The sequence below is a fragment of the Gossypium arboreum genome, chromosome 8 (assembly GCF_025698485.1).
Source record: "Gossypium arboreum isolate Shixiya-1 chromosome 8, ASM2569848v2, whole genome shotgun sequence".
In the NCBI taxonomy this organism is placed as follows: Eukaryota; Viridiplantae; Streptophyta; class Magnoliopsida; order Malvales; family Malvaceae; genus Gossypium; species Gossypium arboreum.
In genome coordinates this window covers 70,236,590-70,251,667 of record NC_069077.1, presented here as the reverse complement: position 1 = coordinate 70,251,667, position 15,078 = coordinate 70,236,590, and the positions used below count along the sequence as shown (strand labels likewise).

The 15,078-nt window shown below is 34.4% G+C and overlaps 1 non-coding gene across 1 annotated transcript; it reads right to left on the bottom strand.

Moving 5' to 3' along the window:
• Positions 1–338: 338 nt before the first annotated feature.
• Positions 339–445, bottom strand: LOC128280238 (small nucleolar RNA R71). The gene has a single exon (XR_008270418.1). It is a non-coding gene; the product is annotated as a small nucleolar RNA R71 (small nucleolar RNA).
• Positions 446–15,078: the final 14,633 nt, after the last annotated feature.

Sequence of the window (15,078 nt, the reverse complement as noted above, 5' to 3'; positions counted from 1 at the left end):
ATTTTAGATGATTTGAATCCAGGGATAATCAGGCCACAAATACAGGCTCAGCAATTTGAGTTTAAACCAGTAATGTTTCAGATGTTGCAAATAATAGGACAGTTTAGTGGGTTACCTGCTAAAGATCTGAGACTACACTTAAGACCTTTTGTAGAGGTCTGTGACTTATTTAGACAACAAGGTCTTCCTGAAGACGCCTTGCAACTTATACTATTTCCATATTCTTAAGAGATTGTGCGAGAGCATGGCTGAATGCTTTTTCATCGAGGATAGTGACATCATTGAATGACATTTGTTAAAGGTTTTCACTACGATATGATCCACTAAATATGAATGCCAAGCTTAGAAATGATATCACGTATTTTTGGCAGTTAGAGGATGAAACATTATATGAAGCTTGGGAATGATTAAAAGATTTAATTTAGAAATGTCTGGTGCTTGATTTCAGCACTGGACTAAGATGGAAATATCCTATAATGGGCTGAATGCACATACGAGAATGGTAGTTGATGCATCTGCCAATGGTACATTGTTGGATAAATCTTACAACGAAGCAGATGAGATTTTTGGAAAAGATTGCCAACAATGACTATTAATACCCTAATACAAGGGTTAGGACGTACAAGATAGCTGCTAGTACTATGGAGCTCAATGCAATTACTTCGTTGACAACCCAGGTATCTTCTTTAGCTAATATGATCAAAACAATAAAGAAGCCCACCAAGCCCAGCATCGGTATACTATATGGGTAATTTTAACCGAAATAATAATCCCTATTTTGATAGTTACAATCTTGGGTGAGAGCAGCATTCGAAATTTTAATTGGAACAATCAAGGTGCTGGGGCTTCACACAATGTTGCAAGACAAAATATCCATAATGCACCCGCCTGGTTATAATTAACCTATGCCGAGGCACAATGCTCAACAAGGTCAAGTATCATCTTCTATTTCTATTGAATCTTTGTTGAAGGAGTATATGGTCAAAAATAATGATGTGATTCAGAGTCATATTGCATCTCTTCGAGCTCTTGAAAATCAAGTGGGGAAAATAGCGAACGCTCTAAATTCAAAGCCACAAGGAGCATTGCCAAGTGATACTAAAAATTCAAGAACCCAAGGGAAAGAGTAGTGCAAAGACATCACTCTTAGAACTGGGACTTAGTTGGATAAAGTTGTTCAAGATGCCATGATAGAGGAAGACAAATCCAACTACAATCAAGAAAAGATTTCAAAACCTACTGCACATCAGACAACACCTGAAAAGGGCACCTAGAGATATGTTGTGGCAGAATTAGATCGTACTGCCAACAAGAATGCCATAGTAAAACAATATCAATAACCTGAAGGACAACCACCTTTGCCTTTTCCTCAGCGATTCTAGATTTTTAAACAGGATGTTCAGTTCAAAATAGTTTTAAATACTTTGAAGGAACTCCATATCAACATACAATTATTGCAAGCTTTGGAGTAGATGCCCAATTATGTAAAATTTATGAAAGACATATTGTTAAAGAAGCCTAAATTAGGAGAGTTTGAGACTATTTCTCTCACTAAAAGGTGTACAGTAATGTTGATGAGTACCTCCAAAGTTGAAGGATCTAAGGAGTTTCACTATCCCTTGTTCAATTGGAAAGTATGTTTGTAAGGCGTTATGCGATTTAGAAGCGAGTATAAATATAATGCCTATGTCTATTTTCAGGAAGCTAGGAATTGGAAAAGCAAGACCTATTACGGTGACTTGGCAATTAGCTGATCAATGTTACGCCCATCTAGAAGGTAAAATTGAGGACATGTTGGTAAGAGTAGATAAATTTATATTTCCTGCTGATTTTCTTAATTTAGAGTTTGAAGATGATCAAAATGTGTCAATTATTCTTGGAAAACCTTTTCTTGCTATAGGCAAAACTCTAATTTACATATAGAAAGGTGAACTAACTATGAGATTAAATGATCAACAGGTTACTTTTAATGTTTTTGATGCTTTGAAATGTGCAGACGAAAAAGAAGAATGCCACGCCATTGGTTTGATAGAAACATTAGTAGAGGAATTCACTAGACTTTGGCACAGTAATTCTGATAGTAATGAAGACTCATTAGAATGGATTGATAAAGTAAGTTTAGCAGAACTTGGTGAATTCATGGAAGCAAAATGGATGGTGGAGACACTAGGGAAAAAGTTTGACTCTTTGGATTTATTGACTCATTTGTTTAAGCCTCCTAAACCTTCTATAGAGGAACCTCCTACATTGGAGCTAAAACCTTTGCTGAAACATTTAAAATATGAATGCTTGGGAGATAACAACACCTTGCTGGTTGTGATTTTTGTAGAAATGGCATCCAAACAAGATGTCAAGTTGTTGGAAGTCCCACAACGATTTAAGAAGGCGTTAAGATGGACCCTTGCTGATATAAAGGGAATTAGTCTTGTGTTTTGTATGCATGAAATCTTGTTAGAGGATTGCCACAAAAAACCTACTAAGTAGCAAAGAAGATTGAATCTAATGAAAAAAGTTGTAAAGAAAGAGATTATCAAGTGGCTTGATACTGGCATTATTTAACCAATCTCATATAGGTTATGGGTAAGCCCTGTACAATGTGTCTCCAAGAAAGAAGGTGCCACAGTGGTTAGTAATGACAATAATGAACTCATACAAACTCACATGGTTACAAGATGGAGAGTGTGCATGGATTGTTGGAAGCTTAATAAGGCAACTAGGAAGGACAATTTCCTTTTGCGGTTTATTGATCAGATGTTGGATAGGTTAGTAGGGAAAGCTTTCTACTATTTTTTAGATGAGTATTTAGGGTATAATAATATTTTCATAGATCCTAATGACCAAGAGAAGATAATTTTCACTTGTTCATATGGTACTTTTGCGTTTAGACAGATAGCGTTCAAATTATGTAATGCCCTGGCAACTATTCAACACTGTATGATGGTCAAATTCTCGGATATGGTGGAGAATATCCTTGAAGTTTTTATGGATGATTTCTTTATATTTGGAAATGATTTTGAATATTATTTGAAAAATCTGGAATTGGTTTTGAGCCGCTGTGAAGAAACAAATCTTATCTTGAACTGGAAAAAGGACCACTTCATGGTTTGTGAAGGAATTGTCTTAGGACATAAGATATCACAACGAGGAATTGAAATAGGCTAAGAAAAAATTAAAGTACTAGAAAAATTGCCACCTTCACCAGTGTCAAGGGTGGTAGAAGTTTTCTATATCATGCAGGATTTTAGAGAAGATTCATTAAGGAGTTTTCAAAGATATCTAAACCCTTGTGCACACTGCTAGTGCAAAATAGATCCTTTGATTTTGATCAACATTGTGTGGTTACTTTTGAGGAATTAAAGAAAATACTGGTAGCAGTACCAATTTTAGTAGCTCAAGAATGGACCTTGCCATTGGAACTCATGTACGACGCTAGCGACTATGCCGTAGGAGAAATGTTGGGGCAGAAGAGATACAAAATACTGCATGCAATATATTATGCTAGTAGAACTCTAACAGACGCACAGCTTAGTTATACCACCACGGAAGAAAATTTGTTAGCTGTGGTGTTCGTGTTTGATAAATTCCTTCCTTATCTAGCGGGTACTAAGGTTATAGTTTACACAGATCACTCAACTATTAAGTACTTGGTGCTTAAGACAGATGCCAAGCTGAGATTGCTTAGGTGGATATTGTTTTAGGGTTTAGGGTTTGACTTGGAAATTTGAGATCAAAAGGGGACTGAAAACCAAGTGGCTGATCATTTGTCAACGTGATAACTTTATTAAAGAAGATTTTCAAGACGAACAATTGTTAGTTGCCAATGCATTACCATGGTATGCCGATATAGTGAATTTCTTGGTAAGGGGTATGATGTTGCTTTATTTAAACACCCACAAAAGGCAGAAATTTCTTCATGATGCTAAACAAAATCACTGGGATGAACCCTTCTTATTTAAACATTATGCTGATCAATTCATTTGAAAGTGTGTCCCTAATGATGAAATACACAATATTTTGTAGTATTGTCATTTGGCTCCTTATGGAGGACATTTTGGAGGAATGAGAACCACCACTAAATTACTTCAGTTGAGATTCTATTGGGTGAATCTATTAAAAAATGCTCATGAATTCTGTCAATCGTGTGACCATTGTTAGAGAATGGGGAATCTATTTAAGAGAATGAAATGCCACTACAAAGTATACTGGAGGTTGACTTATTTGATGCATGGGGAATAGACTTTATGGGTCCATTTCCACTGTCAGTGGGCAAATTGTATATACTTTTGACGATAGATTATGTTTCTAAATGGGTAGAAGTGGTAGCCCTAGCTACTAATGATGCTAAGTCAATACTGAAGTTCCTACATAAGAACATCTTTACAAGATTTGGTACACCTAGAGCCATTATCAGTGATGAAAGATCCCATTTTAATTGTAAATTGGTGGCCAATGGCTTGCGTAGTTATAGAGTGAATCATAAGATTGCTACGGCATATCATCCCCAGACAAATGGATAAGCTAAGAGTTCTAATAAAGAAATTAAACAAATTTTGGAAAAAAGTAGTGAACTCATCTCGTAAGGATTGGTCCACCAGACTGGATGAAGCTTTGTGCACCTATCGAACTACGTTTAAAACACCATTAAGGATGTCGCCTTTTAAAATTGTTTATGGGAAGCCAAGTCACTTACTTGTTGAGCTTAAACACAAAGCATTTTGGGCTATCAAGAAGTTGAACATGATTGGGTTGCTGTTGGTAATAAAAGGTTGTTAGAGTTAAATGAAATGGAAGATTTTCGGGCACAGCATATGAAAATGATAAACTATAACCAAGCGATGACATGATAATAGAATTATGTAGAGACAATTTGAACCAGGACAACATGTATACTATTTAATCTAGACTCAAATTGTGCTTTGGTAAATTGAAATCTTACTGGTCAGGTCCTTTTGAAGTAGTTCAAGTATTCTCATACGGAGCTATTGTTAACAAAGACATGAAAATGGGTGTTACATTCAAAGTTAATAGACAATGCTTGAAGCACTACTAGGGTTCTCATATGGAGTGTGGCAAGCAAACATCGACCTTCAAAATGCTTGAGTTTGCAATTTTTTATATTATTTTATTTACTTGCTTTAATTTAAATTCATTTTTTTAGTTATTTTTGTTCATTGGTTATGTGCTAAATTTTTATTGTATGTCATTTCATTTCTGATTTTTATACATTAGTGTAGTTTTTCAAATGCAAGATAAAAGAATCAACTTATTAGTGTGTACTAGGAGGGCGGTTGCCTTAGCATTACAAAGGTAGCATTATAGAGAAGCATTATGTCCTGACAAGCTAGGTGACGAGGTGTTAAATTATCAAGGGTTGACCTGGAAGAAAAGTCCAAATGAGAGATTGATTGAGTAAATTAACCTAATAATTTTCTTGGGGAAGCCTTAGGAAGATAACCTATATTGTAGGGCTAGGTTATTTTATCTTTTCTCCTTAAAAATTTCTTTCTGTTCTTGTCGCCACATCACAAACTTCCCTAGCATTTTTCATCTACCTTAAAACTGTCATCATTAACCCCCTTATTTCCTTCTCCCCAACAGTTCACATTTTACATTTCTCATAAAGCTCCCACCTTTATGGTTTCTTTATCTTCAAGCTCTACTCTTTTTATTTACACCTAAAGGATATCTTGGGTAGAGTAGTTAGAGAGTTCTATGCCCATGTGAACTCTCCTTATTCTTCTTTCATTTATATGTAGGGCACTTCTGTACCATTTGATGAGGATCGTATAAATACCTAGTTTAGCCTTAGAGAGTTGCAAGATGAACATGCCAAGTTTACGGATAACGTCACAACCGAGGGTTTGACACAATTTTGAAGGATTTATGTGTCGAAGGCACATAATGGATTGTTTCTAGTAAGGAATGCTACACTATTGAAAGGGCTTCATTAAAATCGTTTCCACGCATAATACCACCATTTCCAAGGAAGGGATGTTCATGTTGTATTCTATTATAAAGGGAAGAACGATTAATGTAGGAAGGATCATTTTTCTAGAAGTCCATCGTTGTGCTAGAAGAATGCCGGTAGTTTAAATCTTCCTTCTCTCATTACTGTATTATGTAAGACTACTAATGTTCCTCTTACTAATGCTGAGGATATTACCCCTAATATGGGTGGACTCATAAGGGAAATTTTTTCCAAGCTTTAAGACATTGATACTACCATAGCAACTCAACAGAGTCAGGCTTCTACTGCCACGCGCATTCCTACAATACACTCTCAGTCCCTCAGGACTCATTCAACCAGCAAATATTAAAATCCCTGAAGCAGCTAGGGCAAAGGATGTCCCTGTTTGAAAGTAGCAGTACCAACTAGCTGAAGAGTTAGTCCAGGCTAAAAAGTAGCAGGCTCAGTATTGGTCATATGTAAGGGATAGGGATTTGGCAGTTAAACGATCTCTACAAAAGAATTTTTCAAAGCCAATACCAGAATTTCCTGTCTTCCCCATGACTTTGATCCCATCTATTGAGTCTAAATCAAAACCAACTCACACTACTGTCGGAGCTGGCTCAGTAAATGAAGAGATCAATGCTAATGTTGGACAGGTTGTTGAGGAAATTGAGAAGACAAAATCCGTTGAGCTTGGTAAGGATAATGAAGAAGAAAAGGAAGGACAGAATGACCCTACTACTACTACAACCCCTACCACCGTAAAAGGAAAAACTCATGTACCACCATTTCTACCAAATTCTATGACTGTACAAGATCATGAAATTGATCAGTTGATTGATGATCTCACAAATACTGATAAGGAAGACGAAGAAGTAAACCCTATGAAAAAGAAGATAAGGTGCAAGGTCAGAGCCCGCAAGTCCACACGAAAAACTGAATAAAGTACCTATACTACAATCCAAGCCAGATAAGTTTTTTTTTCTTTGATGATCATTCATTTCATTTCATTTTTCCATGATATTTGTTTGTCCATAGCTATTTTTTTTTTTTGCATGCACATGCATTAAGGACAATGCATCCTTTAGGTTTGGGGCTGTATTGTGCATTTAGATTGCACTTTATATAATATAGATGTTTTGCCACTGCATTGTAACTATCGAAGTATTGTTTTGTCTATAAGAAAGACAATTTACACTAATGATTTTCGATGATGAGTTTACATTTTTCGATATGCCTAGAACATGTGATAGTGAATTAGGTGAATTTAGTTTAGGTTAAGATGCTTGGAAATTAATTTCTAAAAATAGGATGTCTTATACACAGTGAGTTTTTTTTAAGGATATAGTAAGTATCTTTTAATGAAATTAAGGATTTTTAAAGCCAAGCATTAGTTATATTGCCACAATATTATTTAAATAAAGGACAGTAGGCACTCTCATGTTTAGAATTGCCAAGTAGGTCAGCATCACTTTGTTTGGTCAATTGTGCTGTTGATTAAAAAGGTGAGTCTAAGCAAGAGTGTGTTTCATGGAAATAATATTAGGGGCACTCCGTTGTAGAAAAAAGGATTGATTAGCTAAAGAGGGAGTTGTATGCCCCATCCATCCTTTTAGTCAAAAGTTTGAGCTTCGTGAGTGACTTTTGGTTTAAATTATGACATGATTGAATACTCGATAATTCAGTGTATGCTCTACTATGATTGTCAGTCGAAGAATTTTGTGACATATTAAATCCCTTAATAATATTACTGTTAAAAAAGCATAAATATGATTAATATATAATAAATAGGCTTAAAGCAAGTAACGTGTGTTTAGGTAATAAATGAACTAAGTAAATCAGAAGATGGTTACTGTAGGCCAAAAGAGAGAATACATGAGTGCTTAGGAGATTCTGTGTTTAGGGAGAAATTTTTTCACTACCTTTGTTGAGCAACCTTTTGACACTCGAATGAGTTTTATGAAAAAGGTGATTGCTGAGAACTGATGTACTTGTTCTTTGAATAGCCTGGTAGTATGTGTTGGTTTGATGTACTCCCAAAATGTTGGCATTTATGCATGCATGCATATTTTACTTGAAGACAAACAATAAATCAAGTTTGGGGGTGTGATAACTCTTGAAAAGAGTTATATTTCATGCTTTTGGACCTAGTTAATTTTCTACAGTTAAGTACATCTAGTTGCATTTTAAGACATTTCATTAGTATTTTTAGCATTACATTAGAACTTAGGTTGAGTTTAAATATCAGGTACTTTTAATTGCTTGTGTAAGGGCAGTGTTTTGATGTATTGGCAGGTGCAAGGTAAGGAACAAGAAATAAAGGAGTGAAGTTTTGCTAGGGCAAAAAGGTAGTCAGATTGCCAGCTCGTATGCTATGGCAATGCCAAGAAGTTGTCCAGTCAGCATTCAGTGCATATCAGTTTTAGCCCAACTCTTCTTGTACCAAATAAATCTGTCTAGAAAAGGGGAGAAGATAAATCTTGGGCTGTTAGAATTATCCTGAAAAAAAAGAATAATTTAAAAAGAAGAAAATTAGAAAACTATAAAGAGTGAACAAGGGTAAAGATTCTCAGGCGAAATAAGAAGGTAGTAGCTGAATAGAGAGAGGAGCTAAATAAAGGCAGTCCCTCTTATTCACCTCAAGACACTACGCAGTTGGAGTGTGGATTGGGCAAACGAATGCTGTCTTCCTGACGTTCTTCTATTATTTCTAATATATTCCTTCGTGAATTACAGTGATGAAAATGATGTTTGAGTTGAATTTTATTTGCCAACCTATGATCTAAATATCATAGGGTTGGGGTTACTTTGATGAAACTTTGGCTGTCTTTAATGGCCGCAGATAAATTTGAATTATTTTATTGTTCCATTCAATTGTTTTATTCTTTAAAATGTATGTGAGCGATCCCTAGACATAGTCGACTGTACAACCTACCCTTAAATTAATTTAAATTATGAAAAGGTTAGATTAGTTAGACCGTGGTTGAATTATATAAGGAAGTGCTTAAAAAATACTTGTAGTAGACTTTAGACATAAGCATTCATACAGACGAAAACAACGCAGGGTACCATATTAAAGGCTTATAGACACAGGTAAGGTAACTTGAGGTTTTTTCTTTCGAAAGAAGCAGGCCACTTTAGAACTCTTCTAAGCAGCAAGTTAAGTATGATTTTGCTGAGGCATTGTTAACTGGAAAAGTAGATACTTAGTAATCCCGAACTTCCCACTCAACATCATGTAACCCTTATCTTTTGCTGCAGTATCGTTGACATCACATCCTTAGTTTTTTATTTATCAAGTTACATATTATTCACATAATCATTTTCATAATTGCCATTACATTTCTAAGTTACATATTATTCACATAATCATTTTCATAATTGCCATTACATTTCTACTCTCGTTTTTCTATAGCATTTCGAAGTATTCATTAATTCCACATATCGTATACATCAATATTCCTTTTAATTGCCACTACATACTTACCATAGCTTTACCATAGAATTAATCGCATTTTATTATAATAACTTTACCACTTTTGTGCCTCAATCGAATCCTCGTGGGAATGATACTCCCTCATCACTGTATTACTCTATCCGACGTGTAAACTTGCACAATACGCATATCATATTCACACGTGACAACAACCCTGTATAGTGGTATCGTAATGAAATTTAATTTTCTCATTCATCCTCCCATTTCTCCATTCATATAGCTTGATGCTCGAACATCGTTGTGTTCTTTCTGCAAGGCCCGGAGCTTTGTTCAACATATTTTGCACTCAACAACACCATATAGCGGTATCTAACAGAAACTCTAATTCATAAATCCTAGCTTCATCTATCCTATCTATATCTTTCCCTCCATAATCCACCATATGTAATACATGTAGTGCATAACATATTTTCATGAGGTATGCTACTTTTCGAGCATAATATCATAACCATTTCAACATATCGCCACACCTGCTGATAATCAATTACCTATTTCATCCTATACATGCCTAACATTCACAAACAACAGAAAGTCACGCATCATCATAGAACTCAACTTAAATTCATGTCCAGCATGCTTATTTACCATATCCATGCATAGCAACAGTTTTAGATAACTTAGAACAACTAAACAGAAAACCATTCAAACAATACATGGTTGACAATCACTTAGAAATAGAACACTAAAGCACAACTTGCTTTTCATTTTTGTCAGCTTAGCTTGTCCAAATGCCAGAGCCTTCTTTGCCCTGGCAGTTTACTCCTTCCTTAAATTCAGGAGTTCAGAGGGGTAAGAAAGCCTACCATTTTCTCAATTTCTCCACCACCAGACTTCAATTCTCGCGACGGTCGCAACATGCAAAGCTTCTTTCTGTAGCATCCTCTTCTTCTTCAAAACTACTATAGAAAACAATGCTCTAGGGAGAAAGATTGATAAAAAAAAATGAGAAGAATTTTGTTTCCATGGACACCTATATAAACTTCATTGGCACAGTCTCCACAAACCAATACCACCACTAAATTCGAATCATTCTGTCTCCCACTATGAAACTAGTCAATTCCAATGTAATTGAACCAAGATTGAAATCTAATCATTCCCAACCAACCACTTAAGCTTCTAAATATCTCATTTAAGTATAAAAATTCCTATTTCTATGCAATCAACTCCCCGACTTTTCTTTGAGTTTGGGTTCTTAGGAATTTTGGATGTGAAAAATAACTTGAGAAGTGGAAGATTTGCCTCAACCCTAGTCTCGATTTGACTTGACTTTTTTTTTTGTAATTTTACCCAATTTGGCCTGCCCCAAACCCAATTTTTCAAAAACAAATTCCAACCCTAATGGATCGAATTAGGTTAGAATCTATTGGATTCAGATTTTTTTGCCATCCCTAATTAAGACATCTTCCAGCCAAGGACGATAAGTTGGCATTCAAAGAACTAAGATTTCCTAGCACTCTTTCAATGATAAAATCAAAAATATTTTTTAAAAGATCATGAAGAGAGAATTGGAAAGCCCAAATATTTCCTAAGGTCCTTTGTCTCTTTTATGTTTAGAGTTCTTAACACTTTAACTTTTTTTCTTTTTTTTTTGCTTCTTCCATCCAATGTGAGAAAAGGATTTTTGACTTTTGAAAGTTAATTATTTTCCCAGATTGCTCCACGAAATTTTTAATAATGGTTTTTATAGTCTCAATGGATTCTTATCCACTCTTGAGAAAAAAATCACATCTTTTGCAAAAGAGTAGGTGTGAGAGTGGTGGTCCTACTCTAGAGGCTCAGATAGGATGCCACACCTTGTTTTCAACTACTTTAGGAATTATGTGGTTGACGTACTCCAAGAAAAGAATAAAGATGTAAGGGAAAAAAGGATCTCCCTGTCTAATCCCTTGTGTTAAAATGAAGTGGTCAAGTTTAATAACCATGACTCATTTCTTTCATTCCATGTGCTTGAGGAAGTGTATTACCTTTTGAACAATAATTGCATTATCCGAAGTTTTTCTCCTAATCAAAAAGCTACTTTGAAAGTAAGAAAATAGTTTCTTAAGGAGTGGTATAATCTGTATCACCATGAATTTAGTAGTAATTTTATAAGTTGTATTGCACAAGCTTATAGGTTAGAATTTCTAGATTGAAATGGCCCCTTTAAAAGTTAAAATTAACATGATAATGGTTTCATTAATACCCATTAGTAGTTTTAAAGAGGTGAAAGTTTCATTCACCATTAGTTCTTGCTTATAACATATATCAAATATTTTTGGAAGAAAAAAGGGTGTACTTCATCTAGTCTCGGTGCTTTAAGGGTTTGAAAAACCACATTGCCTTTACATTGCAATGTTCGAAACCTCTAAACCTAAAGCTTAAGTTTCTAAAGCATTAAGAGTTGTCCAGGCCATGTCCATATTGATGATGTACCAAGAAATTAATACCATAGTAGTGGTAAAAAGTCTCTTGAAGTAATCGCACACTAATCGTTCAAAAAAAGGTTGGTCGGTGATCTAATTTCCCACACTATCATTCAAGCTTTGAAATTTGTTTCAATTTCTTCTAATCAAAATGGTAGCGTGGAAAAACTTTGTGCTCCTATCCCCTTCTAAAATCCATTAAATCTTATATTTAATTGCCCAAATTGATTCCTCCTTTCTATGTACCTCTTGGTACACCTCAATAAGCAATTTTTGAATATTGATGACAAAATCATTCGGATCTTGAGTGATTGCTATTTCAATTCCCATGTGTATCGAAAGAAGTTTCTTTTTCCTCTTGAAAGAATTTCTGAATGTAACCTCATTCCACTCCAAGAGATACTGAATCACCAATTGTATGTGTTAGAGGCTTATTGATACATGTATGGATAGGGTAAAATTTGTTAACTTATGATCACTAAAACTACCAATTTTCAACTTTGGAAAATTAGTTAACTTGTGACACATGAGATCTAGACATTTTTTGGTCGAGAAATCTTATAACCATTGAAATATCTATCACATAGCTTTGAAGCGCATTTTGAATCACCTTATTTTGAGTTTGAGAGCTCAAGTTATTATCGCTTTAGTGAAGATTGGGCGAGCAGAAATTACTAGACAAGATTATTACAAGAATTATGAGTTTTGTACTCTAATTCATGTTTAAATCATATTATGTTTGATTTTAAGACTTTATTTTAATTATATATAAGTCCAACATTTTATTTATTAAGTTTTATATTTTTGGCATTTATTTATTCTAAATTTTAAGATATTTTAAGTGTTTTAACTTCTATAGAGTTTTTATGTTTCTTAGTTTGCAAGAAGGTTTAGTTCAACTAGAATTACTTATTACTTAGCCAAATTAGAAATCTAATTAAATTAGGAATTTTTTTCAATTAGTATCCTATCTAAAGACACTTTCATTATTCATTATGTTGGACGATTTTGATTATTGATTAATAAAAGCACTCTTTGGAGTATTTTATTTCACAAGATTCAACTCTTGTTTTTTTGTTCAGAACATTCGTTTTAATTCAAGATTTTTTTGGAAGTTATTCAAACTTTATGTTTCCAAGAATTCTTTCTTGGAGGGTCAATTAGAGCCATTAATTGAGTTTCCCGAGTATTCTTTCTCGAAAGGTTCAATTGGACACTAACCCTTCTATTCTTTCAATCTATCAAATTCATTCTTCCACAACTATATCTTTTTTTTTTCAATTTCTTCAATTATTTTATTAACTTAATTATTTGTTCTTAATTTTGTTACAGTTTTCGTGTTCTTAGGTATCAAGAGAGCATATTCTAAAGCCAGTTCCTCCATTGGAGGCTTCTAGACATTCTATCATTCTTGCCTCAAATCGACTCTACTCACATTTTTTGTTAATTTTTTTGTTTAATTGATGATTTTTTTTCTAGCATCAAAAATCAAGTTCTCCAAACTCTTAAGTCCTCTGGAACTCACACTGTAATTAGGAGAACCAAATCACCAAGCTTACTACTACTTTTCCTACTTGAGAACAAAGAGTCTTATTTCTAGCCAATTCTCTTTTTAATTTTCTTCTCCTTTCTTATTTTTTTCTTTATATCAAATATTGACATGAGTTTTCACATTCCCTTTGTTGTTTTCAAGTCTTATAAGTGCCTTTGTTTGTTGACAAAGTCATAGGAATTGATTTAGAACCTTGCCAAAACAAGTCTTCTAAAGCTTGAAACAACTTCAGATTTACTTGGGAACTTGTGCAATTTTACACAATTATCATTTATCATTATTCCTCCAAAAAATGATTCAATATACTAGGAAAGGTCGGGTGCTCTAGCTACATTTTTTGAAAATGAAAGAGATTCTTTCTTTTTCACCATTGAGGGTTAAAAAAAGTGATCTTCAATGTGTAGTGACTGATTTGGTCCTTGGAAAATGATGTACTTGAGCATCCAAAAACAGGAGTCTCTAATTAGGGTTTGTAAAAGCATGATCCAACCTTTATTGAATAAAAAACTCATAGTAGTTAAGGTTGTACCACTTGAAACGTGGGCCTTTAAAACCAATATTGATAATTTGACAATCATTGATGCATTGATGAAATTCCCTAAGTCACAATTGGGAGGGTGAGAGACCATATTTTCTATCATTAATTAATAAAATTTCATTAAACTATTATCAACCAAGGTAAATTATGCTTACTAGATACCAATTTAGTGTTACTCTAATGTAGCTTATGTTCTTTAAATATAAGGATAGCATAAATAATAAAGAGAATCTGAGTTTCAACAAGGTGCCTTAACTGTGGCATGAATCTCATGTTCAATGTCACATGATCTTTCCATAGTCCCTATAAAAGAATTCCAAAGGAGCCAAACACCTTATTTTCTATTGACTAAGCTCACGTTAAAGCGAGATTTGAATGGCATATTATCCGCAACTTCTAAGATATCACTAGCTCTAACTTTAGTTTCTAGGATTGTTAGAATTTGTAGGTTATGCAACTTAACTAACTTTTTAACAGTGATCTCAAAATTTGGATGTTGAGATCCATTATTGTTCCATATGATTATCGTCATATGCTTTGGGTCGGGGTAGTTCCAGGTACTTGTTAAACCTTTCCTCTTTTAGTAGTTGAACCCTCTCCATCAAAGGTATCCATTCCATCTCATTAAGCATGTCTTGAGTCCATTGCACCATCATGGATGTCAAGCAGAATTTTTTATTCTTTTTCCCACCACTGCATCCACTTTCAACATCATCATCTAAGGGAGATAACTCTAAGCATGTTTTGTAATCATGGCTCTTCTTAGGAAGGATATGAGGATCCATTGCGTCCAACCCAACTCATCTATTATATTGTTCATTGGATTGTTCAAGTCCCTTGATGGTCTTAAACTCGGCCTTGTAATATGAGTTGGGTTGTAACAATATCAGCATCAAATAGATTTTGAACAAACATATTGGCTAGTAGTTGAAAGATCCTTGTTGCACTTGAAAACTTCTCTTTAGGAGAAGCAGATCTTGACCAATCAATAGATTTATCTCTAGGTGTAAGAGACCATATCATCTATCCTCGTACAACTAATCAAAACTAATGACCCCTTCATAAGGGAGTTTCTTCTATTGCTTTACCTTCTATGATTGTCCTGGTTCCCCTTCTCCCTTATTAGAAATCCCCTGTTGA